Source organism: Engystomops pustulosus, chromosome 5 (genome assembly GCF_040894005.1).
Source record: "Engystomops pustulosus chromosome 5, aEngPut4.maternal, whole genome shotgun sequence".
NCBI lineage: Eukaryota > Metazoa > Chordata > Amphibia > Anura > Leptodactylidae > Engystomops > Engystomops pustulosus.
Genome location: NC_092415.1, coordinates 81392673 through 81407805, shown reverse-complemented (window position 1 = coordinate 81407805; position 15133 = coordinate 81392673). Strand labels below are relative to the sequence as shown.

Here is a 15133-nt window from a genome sequence, read left to right as displayed (position 1 = left end):
CTAATAGGAGCCAATCTGCATGTATTGGATTGACAGGGAGAAAGCCAGGAAAATAGGCCCAAAAGTCAATATACTATCAATATATTTATACCGGCTATAAACATCTTATTCAATATACAGTATTCCAAATTCTTTGATTGATTTCATAGACTGATCATTCATTTAAGGATAGTTATTAGCTTTCATGGGATCTTGTACAAAATTATTCAGTACAAAAACTTTAGAACAATAAACTTTGAGTGGAATTTGGCCAGAAGACGCATCATGACCTGAAGATCAGGTCCCCTAATTTAAAATGGCAAACATAAAATATTGGTACCTTCTTGACTATTGGTACCTTCTCTTTGCTCTTAAAGTGGCCTCCTACAAATGATGCTTTGACCAGGTTTTCAGAAAACAAGAAATGGGTTGTTTTGTAAATAATCCTCAATGCTGTATTAAATCTTCCTTTTTTTGTATTTATTAAATTCTAATTTAAAATAACTCTAAAATTATAAAAAATTTAATTTTATAGAACATAAAATGTCAGACAATTTACTATATGAAGTTTAAACATGAGCAATCATTTATAGTCATGTCTAATTATAAATGTCCAAGAATCAGGGAAATACGTTTTAATGATTTTCTTGCTGTTAGGTACATTTTTATCTACAATGATCAAGAAATGTTAAGATGGAAAATTTACTAGGACTGTTCTCTGTTTTGTAAAAATAAAAAAAAAAACAAAGAAATTAATATTTCTGCAATTCCTAAGGGAGCAAAAAATGTTAAAACTTAAAGAACACAAATATTTTGCAAATGAAAACTAACATTTTACCAACTGAATAAAATAAATCTTAATATAAGTAAAATATAAAATAGAACAATATATTAGCATAATGTAAAACATACAAAAGAAAAAACGAAAAGAAAACTGACCAATTTGTAATATGCAGGATTTATGCATTTGTAATAACAGCATACTTATGATTGTGAAATAATCAACAATATAATGTATGATATTATTATTATGAAGAGTACATCATATGGATTTCATGTTTGGGTCGCTAATTAAGACCATAATGGACAGAGAATGAATAAATACAGCATCGAGAGGACTCTTTCTTGTAAATAATTCTAATTTGTTCCATCCATATGTGGCTGTCATAGGTATGTCCACAAGGACTGAAATACTGCAGAATCTTCACATTCTGCTCTTTCCTAAGTATGCAATAGAACAAGTGGAATACTATTCGAAAGTTGCGGACACAGCTGTTTTGGACGTCTCATTTGCTATATTAATTACACCTATGCTGCCTAAACTATAAAAGTCTGGACAAGTTGACGGCTCCTGAAAAATCATTCCTTCTCCAGAGAAATGTCGCTGCTTGGGCTTTTGGCCTTTTGCAAATTAATCCTTTATTTTTTTGTATCTCGCGTCGATTCTTTTTCAGGTCATCTTGAAGTAAAATGCATATTCCTCTCAATTGAAAAATAAAATGTTGCTTTGAAAACGTATTAGGTTTGGCCACTATATGTCCTGTTTTTTGTAATGTGTGTATAAGTGTGGGGTAAGTCTTAGGTAATTTACCAATATACATCTATTAGAAGTTCTCCCCTGGGACAAGCCTGCTCATGGATGACAGGCAGATAAGCCTGCAGCTCTGTCGTCTCACTGGACATTTCGCTACATCAGCATACCTCCACCTTCCTCCTGATGGGAAAAAGTCGGGATAGGAAGCCCCAAGACAGTTCCTCTGGGATCCATACACCGATGACAGGCAGCAGTATGGAAAAGTTCTTTCCACGCTCCATGAGCCAGCCCCCCCCCCCCCAGTATACAGCCAGGCTGCCTCCTGTATATAAGCATGTACTCAACTTTCCAACACTCCGCCGTAGCTCCGCTACTTGATGCACTCAGACCGCCAGTGACAAGTACGTGTGCGTCGGTGGAGAACATGCTATGACATCAACTGCTTGCTGAAGTCATCTCTCCAGTGAGGAAAAAAACAAATACCCCTGCAGAGGTCATGGGATGATGGGGACACTTGAGGATAGTTAAGGGGCCACGCCAGCTATGTCACAATTTGTGTGTCACCCGCCCCAAGCTGAAAGAACAGGGCGACCTCCCTCCCCAACACTAGTATGTGGAGATGTGAATAAACTACCATCTGAAATAGTTTTTGCATAATCTTCAAACTAAACAGGACTTTCAGCAATTGGTTTATGGTGGGGACATTAAGTATTGTCAGTTAGACAAGATTTACAGCATATTGCGAGAGGGGAGACTTTCCAAGGGGATCACGATGCTACTAGAATTTATGTTTCCCAGCTTTAAGCCACTGTAAATAAAGAAAAAAATAGGTTTAAATAGCGTCTCACCTTTGCCTGAAGCCGTGCTCGTGGAGTACGTCCGGACCTTGACGTGGTAATGCAGCTTGTAAACAAAAAGTCACTCCGGCACTGACGTGGCTTGGTTAAAAAAATTTTCCATCTTTATTGTCATCCAAAGTTAAAACATAAAAAGCTGACAACCCAATGGCAACACCAGTTGTTACAAATAGCGGGACAAAGCCTACGCGTTTCAGGTGCTACACGCACCGTTAATCAGCCATGATTAAGGGTGCGTGTAGCACCTGAAACGCGTTGGCTTTGTCCCGCTATTTGTAACAACTGGTGTTGCCATTGGGTTGTCAGCTTTTTATGTTTTAACTTTGGATGACAATAAAGACGGAAATTTTTTTTAACCAAGCCACGTCAGTGCCGGAATGACTTTTTGTTTACAACCTTTAAGCCACTGTAACAGATTACTCTGAGGCCTTGAGGGGTATGCAGTGCCACCTAGAGGAATTGGACAATAGGGGAATAATCAAAATCGGGGGCCTCCCAGAAGATATATTGCAAGTATTCGTGGAAATCTTTAAAAAGCTACTGGAAGAACAGGCACCTTCTGAGCCCAAGGAGCTATCTCCACAACAAAGAGATGTGATTTGTTGTGTCCGTGATTTTACAGAAAAGGAGGCAAATATGGCGAAGACAAGAACAATTAAGACCTTGGACTTTGCTGGCAGTGCTCAGAGATCAACAACTGCCATACAGGTGTAATTATCTGTTCGCCCAAGTTGCCCGTAAAGGCGGTAGCTCAGCAATTCTCCGCTCCTATGCTAACCTACCTCAGTTCTACAAAGCACTTGAAATCCCAGAGCCTCAACTAACAGACTGGGAAGTGGCAATATCACCTCCATCTCCTTCACTGGCAACCAGTTCGCTCCAAGATCAACTGAAGATCTTCCCCTTCTACTTCCCATGCTGACCCACCCCACGGCTGATAGGTTCCTATGGCGGTCTTGGAAATTACTCGGCGATGTCTACCCCTGCAATATACAACTGTTTTCTCCATTAGGAATTTTTGTATTCTGTTTAGCTATTCTGTGATAGACAGTTACTAATAGTAGTATTGAATATCCTTTTCGGATTTAGCCCATCTGAGTTCATGAATGGGGAACCAGGAGGGACCTTGCTCCACTTATTCTCGTTAGTTTATGGTGCAACACCCCCTTTATTTTGTCTGAGTCTATTGTCTTGTGTTGTCTCCCCGATCCTTTTTTTCTCTCCCCCCTCTAAAGAAATACATATCTCTGAAGATGATGAAATGTACGTTGGCTGGTCCAGCATGTGATGAGAAGCACTCTATGGGCTGGTGGTTGAGCAGGACATGGACAGTTTGCCCTATTCTCGATCTGTTAATATGGTCATTTGCTTTAAATGTCAAAGGCCTCAATACTAATGTCAAGTGTCGCCTGTTATTGAGAGAGCTCCAACTACTTAAAGCAGTTGAAGCCTTCATTCAAGAAACCCACTTTCACCAAGCGGGGACTTCAACTTTGCTCAACACCAATATCCACACATCTATTTAGCTTCTCAAAACCATAAGAGGGTGGGGGGAACAATCCTATTATCATGTACTTGCCCCATTACAGTATCCTCTTCCCAGCTAGATCCTCAGAGGAGACTTGTTATTTTAGTGGGCTCCATACAGGGACACCCTGTTATCCTATGCAACATATATGCATCAAATACTGTGCAGATCCCCTTTCGGAGACATATATTGCAGAAATAGTAAGCACTGCCCCCAGCAGCTTTACTGTTAGGGTGCCTTCAATCCTGCCTCCAGCAACCTGGAGCACATGGCGAGGGACTGTCGCAAATTGATTAGGTCACATTCTTTGTTTGACCTAGGGAGGGTTGACCACCAAGGCGATCGCTCCTTCTCTTTTTTTTATCTGCTGCATAGTTGTCACTCCCGTATTGACCATTTTTTCAGAAATATAATCGCGTTTACGACTTCTTTACTCAGCAGAGGTTGAGTCAATGTCTTGGTCGGGCCATACACCCATTTCGGTAACCTTATCGCATTCCATTTTTCCAGAGCTGCAATACATTCCTTCTTCACGAGGGATGGTCTCTCTATTTCCTCATAGGTGGCTATGTGGATAGCACATAAAGTGATGGTGAGGGGCGAGTGCATGGCCCTGTCCTCGAGAGTTAAAAAAAAAAAAAAAAAAAAATGCATTGGCCTACTACCAGAAATTGGCAGTGACAATAAAGGCTTAGGAGAATTAAATGGTAGCTCACACTAATGTAGAAACCTCAAAGCAGCATTTCTATGAGAAGGGCAACAAAGCCCATACGCTGCTAGATCACTTGCTATCTGAAAAGCATACTAATGGTACACCACAAGCAATTAGGGCCGATAAAAGAAATTTCAGATACCATGCACGGGATATCACTCACTTGTTCCTATGCTACTATACCAAGTTATACTCACTTTCTAGTGGTCTCCCCCCAGATTAGTGTGCAAAATCGGCTACTAGGGAAGCACTTTTCCTCTTCTTAGTTGCCCACCGTATCAGACACTGCGGAAGCAAGCCTTAAAGCCCCTATTACCAGGGAGGAGTTTGAGGTGGTCTCCTGGACAGGATAATTTTACTTATCTGTACTATAAGGTCTTCTTAAATGACCTCACAAACTGTATGCTTTCTCTGTTCAACTCCTTTTTGGATGGGGCTCAAACGCACCAAAACATGCCATCTTCTTATATCTTATTGATACCCAAGTTGCTTAAGGTCACTGCTGAATGTGGTAATTATTGGCCTATTGTGCTGCTAAACTCTGATTTGAGGAGCTTTACGTGCATCTTGGCTAACAGGTTTAACGCTTGGCTCCTTTTGCTGATCAGTAAAGATCAGGTTGGCTTTATTCCATGGTGTCAGGGATCAGATAATATAAGGCGAGCAATCAACCTTGTTGATGTGGTCAATGCAGATTCACGCTCAGTGTTGCTTCTTAGCCTTGTCGCGGAGCCTTAGAAAGATAAGACTCGTCTTTTATGTATGCGGCTCTGAAGTCATATGGAATAACGGGTCATTTCCTGACAGCTATACAGGGGCTGTATAATGTGCCTACATCGATAAGCAGTTCAAAATCTCATTGTTTGTAGGTCTGGACTGTTTCAGCTGCTTATACAAATTGGGTAGAAATTGAAAAGTTGTGAATAGCACCGACTCACCCTAACTCGTATCTTTGGGGGCCTAATCCCCCTAAGCCCACCACTGTATTATTGGGCCCTATGAACTTTACACTTTTAGTGTTCCCCTATGGTGTCCATTCTATTTCACCCTAGCACCCCCTGTAAGCCTAAAGGCTCCTACAGTGCACAAATGATCTAGAGCCGGGGTGTACCACCTGGCAGATATGGTGGATCCCATTATGACAGAGCTGCAACAGTTTCAATATCTACAACAGGAACGCAACTTTCCAATAGAGGAATGTCATCGGTGCAGCATTTCGTTATGGGGCAGTTTGGGACCGTCACTGTATCTAAGCCAACTCAATTTAAAAGGCCATGCAGATGGGTTACCATGGTGAAGGGCACCATATCCCCAATTCATCAGATCCTTTCCACCCCAATGGAGCACTCTACTCGTCTTCATAAATATATGGCAAAATGGGAATCGGCTCTTAACAGAACGATTTCCCCTGCCATGTTGCAGATTATATGGAGTATAACCGAACTGGATGCACTGGAATCATACCCCAGCGCTATTACATACATTTAACCCTACAGTGCCATTTACTTGTTGGAGGTGTTTATCTGAAGTGGGTACACTGTACCATATATTCTGAACCTGCCCTCTTATTGCTCCTTTCTGGGAGGGGGTGGAAATCCTGATGGGTGAACTCTTTGGTTCTAGAGTGCAGCTGGACCCCTTAGTATATCTCCTTAACATGCCCCCAGTGAACATGTGGTAGCATCTAACTTAATTGTTTCTAAGCCTCTGTGTAGAGGCTAAATGTCTGATTGCTAGGGCCTGAAAGCTGGCGGCCCCTCCATCTGAACAGGACCTGTTTGTCCGAGTGAAGAAGATTTGCTCTTCGGAGCGGCGGACTGCTTCCATATGATGGATACCTTTCGTAAAATTTGGGAGCCGTGGGATTTTTATTGCATTAGCTCTGGCATGAGTGCTTAAAGGGGTATTCTCGCCTGGGCATTCACATTCAGTTTCATTAATCTGCCATATATAAACATTTCTTCAATTGGATGTTATTAAAAAAAAATGCTCCTGTGTGAAGATAATTTCTCATAAATGTAGTCATGTTGTCCCTTAGAAACTAGATAGCTTCCTCAGATACGGCCACCTTGATGGAGATATTGCACAAAGAAACACAAGGTTTTTGTATCTGGGAGTTACTTCATGTCCCACAGCCATCCTATGGTAATGATTGCTGAAGCCAGTTGGTCAGGCAGGACTCAATAGCGCATATCTGGCCACCGCTGCCAGAGTGTGACGTGGTCGTATCCGAGGAAGCTATCTGGTTTCTAAGGGACAAGATGGCTACATTTATAGGAAATTATCTTCACACATCAGGGGCTATTGGTGGTCTGCATCCAATTCATGGATGCATGGCATGTTTTTAAATGTTTTTAATGCATATCAATAAAATTTACACTTTTATATTCAGCAAGTATTGTTACTTAGGCTCCATAACATCAGCTCCCGGTTGGGATTCTTTTGGTGTGATATATCTTCACACAGGAACATTTTTTTTATTAACATCCAATCGAAGAAATGTTTACATATGGCAAATGAATTTAATTAAATGTAAATGCCCAGATGGGAATACCCCTTTAAGGTTTTCCAGGATATGATTATGGCCTCCCTGAGATATCTAGCTTTATTCCTCTATTTCTATAGCTCTGAGATAGTCCTATAGAGTCCCTGTTGTTTCCATTGGTCTATTGTCTCATGTGTAATGTCTGTCTGGTCCTGTCTTGGGTTTTATGTATCCAAGGTTTTATTCTCATTTGCTATCTCCGGATATTTTTCTGTGGACCCTTTTTTGAGAGTCAAATTTTTTTCTTTTTTTCTCACAATAGGCTTAACTGTAGCTGAGCCCTATGGGAAATGTACTAGCTTGTCATATCCTGCTACACTATGCTAGTCTACCACTGGCCTCGAGGCTCCAACTCAGCCTTGTAAGGATCTATGAGCTACAAATGTGACCATGTTAATACCTTGTAAGTTGTGGTGTTTGCTGTTCTCTTTAATGCTTTTTTGCTATATATAGTGCATATATATGTCACCCATTGTATTGTGAGCCTTTTTATCCGTATTTTTCTTCTTTGACTAAAATGTTGAAAATTAATAAAAACTGCAGTTTAATAAAAACTGCAGTTTAATAAAAAAAAAAAAAAGTTCTGCACTGCTTTCTTGATAAATTCAAGCCTTCTGTGTTTTATCTCATTTGCCAGATATTCCTGTCATGTGACATCTTTTCATGAACGATGGCCCTGCCAGGACCTTACTCTTATATTCATAAATACTATCATACGGTACTGGCAGGGTGATTGTTCATGGAACGATAAAATCAAGTTACCCTCCATCTGCAGACATTTTATGGACAGGAATGGCTGATGAAGTACAAGACAGGAGACTTTAATTTACATATCATCAAAGCAGTACAGAACTATTATTAATAGATGTATATCAGTAAATTTCCTTACACCCTGCCTCCCACACACATTACAAAAAACAAAATGTAAAGAGGCCAACCCTTTTTAGTTCCTATTTTGATTTTCCTCCTTTACTAAAGCTCCATCTTACTTTTAAATATACAACATTTCTTTTCCAATTAAGATCTTTTCTTTTGGCTACAAATTGGGGCTGTTGGGCCTGATGTTTCCTGATATACCTGATCTAAATATGTGCCTAAATTACAGCCTTTTGGCAACTATTTGCCTAAATATACACAACTCAGAACTTAAAAATATAGTTGCAGGGTTTGCCAATGGAGGCCACAAAGAAGATCCAAACGTATAGCATTTGCTTATGTGCATTCATTTTTTTTAAATAAAACTGTTAGTAGCCAAGAACTTTATAAAAGAATAATCTAATATACATGCAAAAAGGCTACTGGAGCATGGTGTAGCCACACTGTGAGCTGAAGTTACGGCTACTCTATGACCCAGTAGCCTCTTTCGATCCCTCCTACCAAGATGTCTTCAGCCAGCAGCCAGTGTTCTGTGCATGTGCAGTAACTATGGCTTCACAGACAAGTGTAATCAGCTATGACGAGCTGTGCGCTGAGGACTTCTAGGGGGAATCGAAAGAGGCTACTATGCAAAACCGGAGCTACTGCATATGCACAGAACTCCGGCTTGGCAGACGAGTGTAATCAGTTATGATGAGCTGTACTCTGAAGACTTCCAGGAGGGATCGAAAAAGGCTACTGAGGCATGGAGTAGCTGTAATTCCCTCTCCAAGCCATGGCTTCACCATGCCCCAGTAGCCTATAAAAAAATTTTGCATACATATTACATTATAATTTCATAAAGTTCTGTCCGCTAACACTTTTAGTAAAAGAAAACATGGGCTGCATTAGGTAGATCCGTGATGGTAGGATGCCTTTAATATTGAAGAAATAATTTAGTCAAATGCAATTTTTAAAATTATTTTAATTTTGATTATCGTTTTAGATTCAATGATCATTTGACAGCAATAATTGTTTAAAGTGTTGTGAAAATAGGAATTTGCCATAATTACCTCTAAACACAAGGAAACTTTTCCCAGCCCCCTGAGCTCCTACTAATTCTTCACACATCTCTATTTACTGACGCTAAATCCAAACCAGTTTTCTAATACCCACCAATAAACACAGTGAAAAATAATCAGAGATCAAGGGGACCACAGCAGTAGATTAAAGGTTCAAGGTTTAAAGATCACCACTGATAGAAGACAAACAACAGGCGCTATCCACCATGTCAGTCAAAGTAAGCCCTCCACCCCTCATCCTAATTGCTTACTTATAAGCAGAGCAGTAGAAGGTGTTCTATGTACACACACTTTTTTTTAGGTTCATCTTGTATTACAAGGCTGAATTTAGTGCACACACATTTTTGTCAGGAAACAACGGCACCACTGACTCCTGGGTACAATTTTTTAATATTGCTTATTATTTTGGATGGTTTCACAAGTGGTGAATTAATAATATTTGCTATTGACTTGGCATAATATGACTATGTAAAATGTTGTGTAGAAATAATGGAAATTATTATTATTACAAGAAAGCAGTTTTCAGTATGTGGTCACTTTTGCATTGCTTCAGGGGAAGGGTGAGTTATAAATACCAACAGAGAACCAGCAATGACCTTAGCTGTACGAACTCTACTTCTGATTTATGTATTCCAACTTTCCAGTGCTTTCAACTTTCCTGGAGGGTAAAATATATCCATTCTTATTTCTTTTGGCATTAAACAGAGTCTTTACCTCCTCTAGTAAATCCATTAATCGCAGCAGAGGGGCCTAAAGAACTGGCTTGTTCAGCAGGGGAGGGGTCAAGCCATTCTCTGATGTCAGTATCAATCACGAGACCCTCAAAAGAGCTCACTATTGTTTCACTGGATCCTCTCATCTATGCTACCAACCAAATATTTGCTTAACATTAAGCGTTACTCATAAAAACTTTCCATATTCCATCTCTATCACGGATGTAGGTATATCGCTATTAAAAATGAAAAAGTAGCGAGTAGGATGTCACACCTAAATAGGCTCCATTCATATGAGGGTATTCAATTACATGCAGACTTTATGATGAGATCCAAATAGATTCCTTTAGAGGTAGGGGTGGACAAAACATTGCACTCCATATTTAAGGGAAGTGGACATAAAATAAAATATAGTAATTTAATAAAAATGGCACATGACATGAAGAGCAGTTCTGTTGGGAAGTATTAGATCAGGGGTCAGGAACCTTTTGGGCTGAGAGAGCCATGAACACAGCATATTTTAAAATGTAATTCTGTGAGAGCCATACAATACCCACATGCCTTCCAGCAGATAAGTAGCCACGGCACATGTCCCCCAATAGATATGTAGTCACAGCACTTCCCCTTTAGTAGATAGATAGCCCTTGTACATGGCCCCAAGTAAATATGTAGCCACAGCACATGCCCCCCAGTAGATAGGTGACCCCAGGACATGCCCCCAGTAGATAGGTAGCCACAGCACGTGCACCCAAATAGACAGCTATCCCCAGCACATGCCGCCCAGTAGATAGGTGACCCCAGGACATGCCCCCCAGTAAAAAGGGAGCCACAGAACATGCTGCCAGTAGATAGGTTGCCCCAGTAGGTACCCCAGTAGATTGGTAGCCACATCTCATGGCCCCCAGTAACTAGGTAGCCACCGCACATACCCTCCAGTAGATAGGTAGCCCCAGTACATGCCCTCAGTAGATAGGTAGCCACAGCACATGCCCCCCATTAGATAGGCAGTCAAAGCACATTCCCCCAGTAGATAGTTAGCCATAGCACATGAACCCCCAGTAGATAGTTAGTCACAGTAAATGCTATCCAGTAGATAGGTAGCCATAGCACAGGCTCCCCAATAGATAGGTAGTAACAGCACATGCCCAAGGTAGATAGGTAGCCCCATTACATGCCCCTAGGTCCCAGTAGATAGGTGGTTCCAGCACATGCCCCCAGTAGATAGGTAGTCAGAGAAAAGGGAATACTCACCTATCTGCTCTCCCTTCAGCAGCTTCTCATCATTCCCGTGCTCTTCTCTATGACCCAGGCGCCGCTGCCATCGTTGCTTAAGGAATGGCACCTGGTCATAGAGAGGAGTGGATGCTGCTCTATATTATAACACAGGTACTGTCACTGCAATGGTGCAGCGATTGCACCTTGGTCACACAAAGGACGCCGGCAGTGGTAACATCCCGGTCTGCATCCAGTGGTCATCGCTGTGTGTGTCTTAGATTTGTCTGAGAGCCAGATGCTGCCATAGAAAGAGCCACATATGGCTCCCGAGCCATTGGTTCCCTACCCCTGTTTAGATCAAATGTGACTTTCAACTTTGTGTATATTATTGAATACTAATATAAATCATGGGTCTCAAAGATCAATATCTTCCATACTGTGGATATGCATGTGGTGACTTGCAATGGAACTTTATCTAGATAGTCATGTTTAATCCCCAGTAATCCTTGCTTTGGGCCCATCTGCTTACTAGACTTTGCCTTGTTCACTGCAGTGTAACATGTTTTTAGATGCTAATGTGAACCCTAATTTAAAGAGGACTTATAAGAGTGCTTATTCATACTTCTGAAGTTGAAAATGTTGTCAAAAATGGTTTAATGTTGTATAATTAGCATAATACTACTAAAATAAACGTAACAATAAAGGAGATTTAGCAGTATAACATAAATGCTCCTGTTCTATATAACAGTTCCAAAACAAATTAATGGCAGAGTAAATATCCCTAAGACAAAATATATATGTTGACAAGTAAAACACCAGGGCTGTTTTTCCCAAATTTTTTACCATGGCGAAACCCCTGACTCTAACTGACTGTGCAGTTGACAACTTCTTTGTTGCTTATGATTGTTCACATAAATGCTCATTCTTGATTATTATCTGCCTGATACAATCCACTAGGAAGTTATTGCTTGTTGCCACACTTGATCATATTAACAATCCCCTGTCCCCTATTTAAAGTGTGTAGGGGCGGTATTTTAATTCTGACAGTATGGAATCTCATCTACCGGATGCTTCGTAGATCAGCCCATGTAAAGTTTGTGAGAAGACTTTAATTAAGCACATTAGAGCTTAAGTAATTTTACATGGTATGTTCAATTATTTGTTTTTTTGTAGCTGCTCAAAGACACAGATTCTGAAAGTGCTGAAAATTTTTCATGCCCTGCATAAAGGTAAATTATTTTGTGCACGATGTTAGCCAGATGAAAATTGAGAGTTTTCAGTTGTTGATACATTTTATTGACTATCTAAGGCTAATGACGATTGCAAGCATTCAAGACCACTCAGGTCTCTCCATCATCAAGTACAGCTTAGGAGTAATCTTTGTTAATGGAAAGTCAATAGACCTTTTGTATCAAGAATTTGCACGAAGACTCAAACAATAGACTTCTATTGCAGTAGTCTATAGTGTTCAAAATACATTGTCATTGCAACCTGAAGTAAAGTAGCCCGTGATTGGCTGAGAACATGACAGGGATGTCAAGTTTCACAAATTACTTGTATATTTTTAAGTTCTATAAGTGATGGCAGCAATAATGTACTACAATAATTTCAGTAAAGCAAAACACAACCAGTACAACAGATATGTTGATACTTTGTGTAGCATCTTTCATTCTTCTTCTAGAAAAACAATACAGCAGAGATATGATATGTGTTAGCATACAATGTCACATAAAGATATTAGAACCTATGTAAGAGCTACTGAACAAACAATAATGATCACACACCTACATCAGCCAAAGCATTCAGTAATGTGTTATGAAAAGGAAGAAGTCAGAAGAATGATTGGATTAAGGATTTCTTACAAGGAAGTTATGCAAATGTCGGGTCCATTCTGATTTTAGCTTGATAACATGTTGTCTCAAAGATTTCCCAATGGTGCTTTACTTTACAAGTCATTGCTGCAGCTATTCATGGTAATTCCCGATTTCCATTTAAAGGAAACCTACCACTTTAAAATGACCCTTCTGACCCACAAATACCTTAAGCTAGCTCAGGATGAGCTGATGCCGGACCATATTTTCAATTAAACCAGAAACCGCTGTATTTGTACAAAAATGATTTTCTTGTGGTAGTAAAATCTCTCTTCGGCGCTTCTGTAAGCGTCATACGGCGCGCACCCCGGACCCTGCTCCGCGATCACGCTCTCGTCAGCGCCACTCCCGTCACTAATTTTGCTGTGCCCGAGAGCCGGTGACGTCACCGAGCTCTCGGGCACACTAGCGCATGCGCACCACCTCCTCCCGGCGCGTCGCGGCCGGATCCCATTGCGCATGGGCGAAGTCCCGAAGTATCGCGAGGCTTCGGAGAGAAGGTAGGTTTCCTTTAAGGAACAATTAACAATAAAAATAACTACTAATCTGTCAAAAGGACAATGCATGTAGAGAAATGTACAGTACGTTCTAATAATATTTAGGGGTTCTGTGGCTGTATAAATGTATGGGGCTACAGTTTATGGTACCTCAGAGCTATGTATAATAATCTAAACATTTTACTGTAGAGGGAATATTATTTTGTATAATCCTTTGTAAATAAAGTCAGACAGCATCCTGCTACAGTAGCTAACTCCAGGATAGTTCATAAAATAATTAAAATTCCAGCTCACCTTCTTCTATGTTGGTTTAGAACTAGAGCAATAGCCACACTGCTGCGAGAGTGATCTATGTCATATGAAGAAAATCCACCTTTCAGCTCAAAGAATATTGGGGCTTATTTACTAAGGGTCTGCGGATTGCATTTCCATTAGACTGTTCATAGTTTTCAGGATTTGCGCCGCTTGGACAGGGATTTAGCAGGGGATTGTGTCACATGCCGCTGCGCCGGCTTTTATGCAACAGAAATCGGGGCGGGCCATTAGACGATTCAGACTGAGCGTGGGATTTAAGATTCAAATTGTGTCGCAACCAATGCACTTACATACACCGGGAAGAACAAGGTGAACTCCGCCGGACCTGAGTGGGGAAGCAACACATGCAGGTTACCGTGCGTACGATCTTAGTGAATTGCGGCACAGTGCATTGTCGTCGGACAATGCACTTTCGGGAACTCCGAGGGACTGGGTGAGTAAATGTGCCCCATTGTCTGCACATCGAGCTGGACTTTTGATTTTCTTCACACCAGGTTAGATCATATAGTGGTTATCTCTGTTGCCTTAAAGCACTAGGGTCCGGAAGTCGAACAAAACTAAGACCAGCTTGCATGCTCAACTATCGCTCCATTCTAACAGCTAGATAGTCTAAAAACTTTAAACCTAGGGGAAACCACTTTATGCTTTCTCATGTACCTCTAGTTAATGAGTTCTTCCAGTCAACAGTGTAATGGGAAAATAATTTGGGTGATGACTTAAACTACGAATTAAAGGGGTTGTCCAGGATAAGCAAAATTTAGATAACCTACATAGGGGAGTTTAAAAATAAAAAAAATAAAGTCATGCTTAACTCTTCCGCGCCATTGCCAGTCACTGCCCCTGTTTGTTTACAGGGGTGGGCGCTCTCCCGTCCAACTACTTCCGGGCACCTGGTACAGCAGTAGACTCACTGCTGCACCAGGCTTGCGGCAGTGGTCAGGTGGGCGTGCTGTGCTTCTGTAAACAAACAGCCGCACGGCACGGAGAGAAGCATAACTATTTTTGTTTTTACATCCTCCTCCCCATGCCAGTCATTTAGATTTTGCCAAACCTGAAATAAACCCTTTAAATGTGTTCTGAATATCAGACAAGGCATACCACTGTCACTGTGACTAAAATGTTAGGAAGTCCCTATGTCTCGCCTGAGATGCAGCTTTGGAATTTCCCCTAATAACTGGCTTTATTAAAAGGAAAGTATGTACCACAAACCCATTCTAAATACAAGAAAATGAATGGGACAAAAGGTAATTTTATGAGCTGGGAGAAGATGGATCTTCCCAGAAGTGGAAGCTTTTCCCCAATTAGTATGGCCTTTTTCTTTTTCTATTAATGAAAATGCAGTTGAGAGTCCAAAATTTCACTTACATATCAAACACCTTTCTCCTTCATCCATAAAGGAAGCCTCCCATGATATGTTTTGTTAGTCTTTA

The 15133-nt window shown here is 40.7% G+C and overlaps 1 protein-coding gene across 2 annotated transcripts in view; it reads right to left on the bottom strand.

Annotated features, from left to right (window-relative positions):
- The window catches only part of GMDS (GDP-mannose 4,6-dehydratase), a 458968-nt gene that overhangs the window by 60639 nt on the left and 383196 nt on the right, over nucleotides 1-15133 (bottom strand). The gene's annotated exons all lie outside the window — the stretch shown is intronic.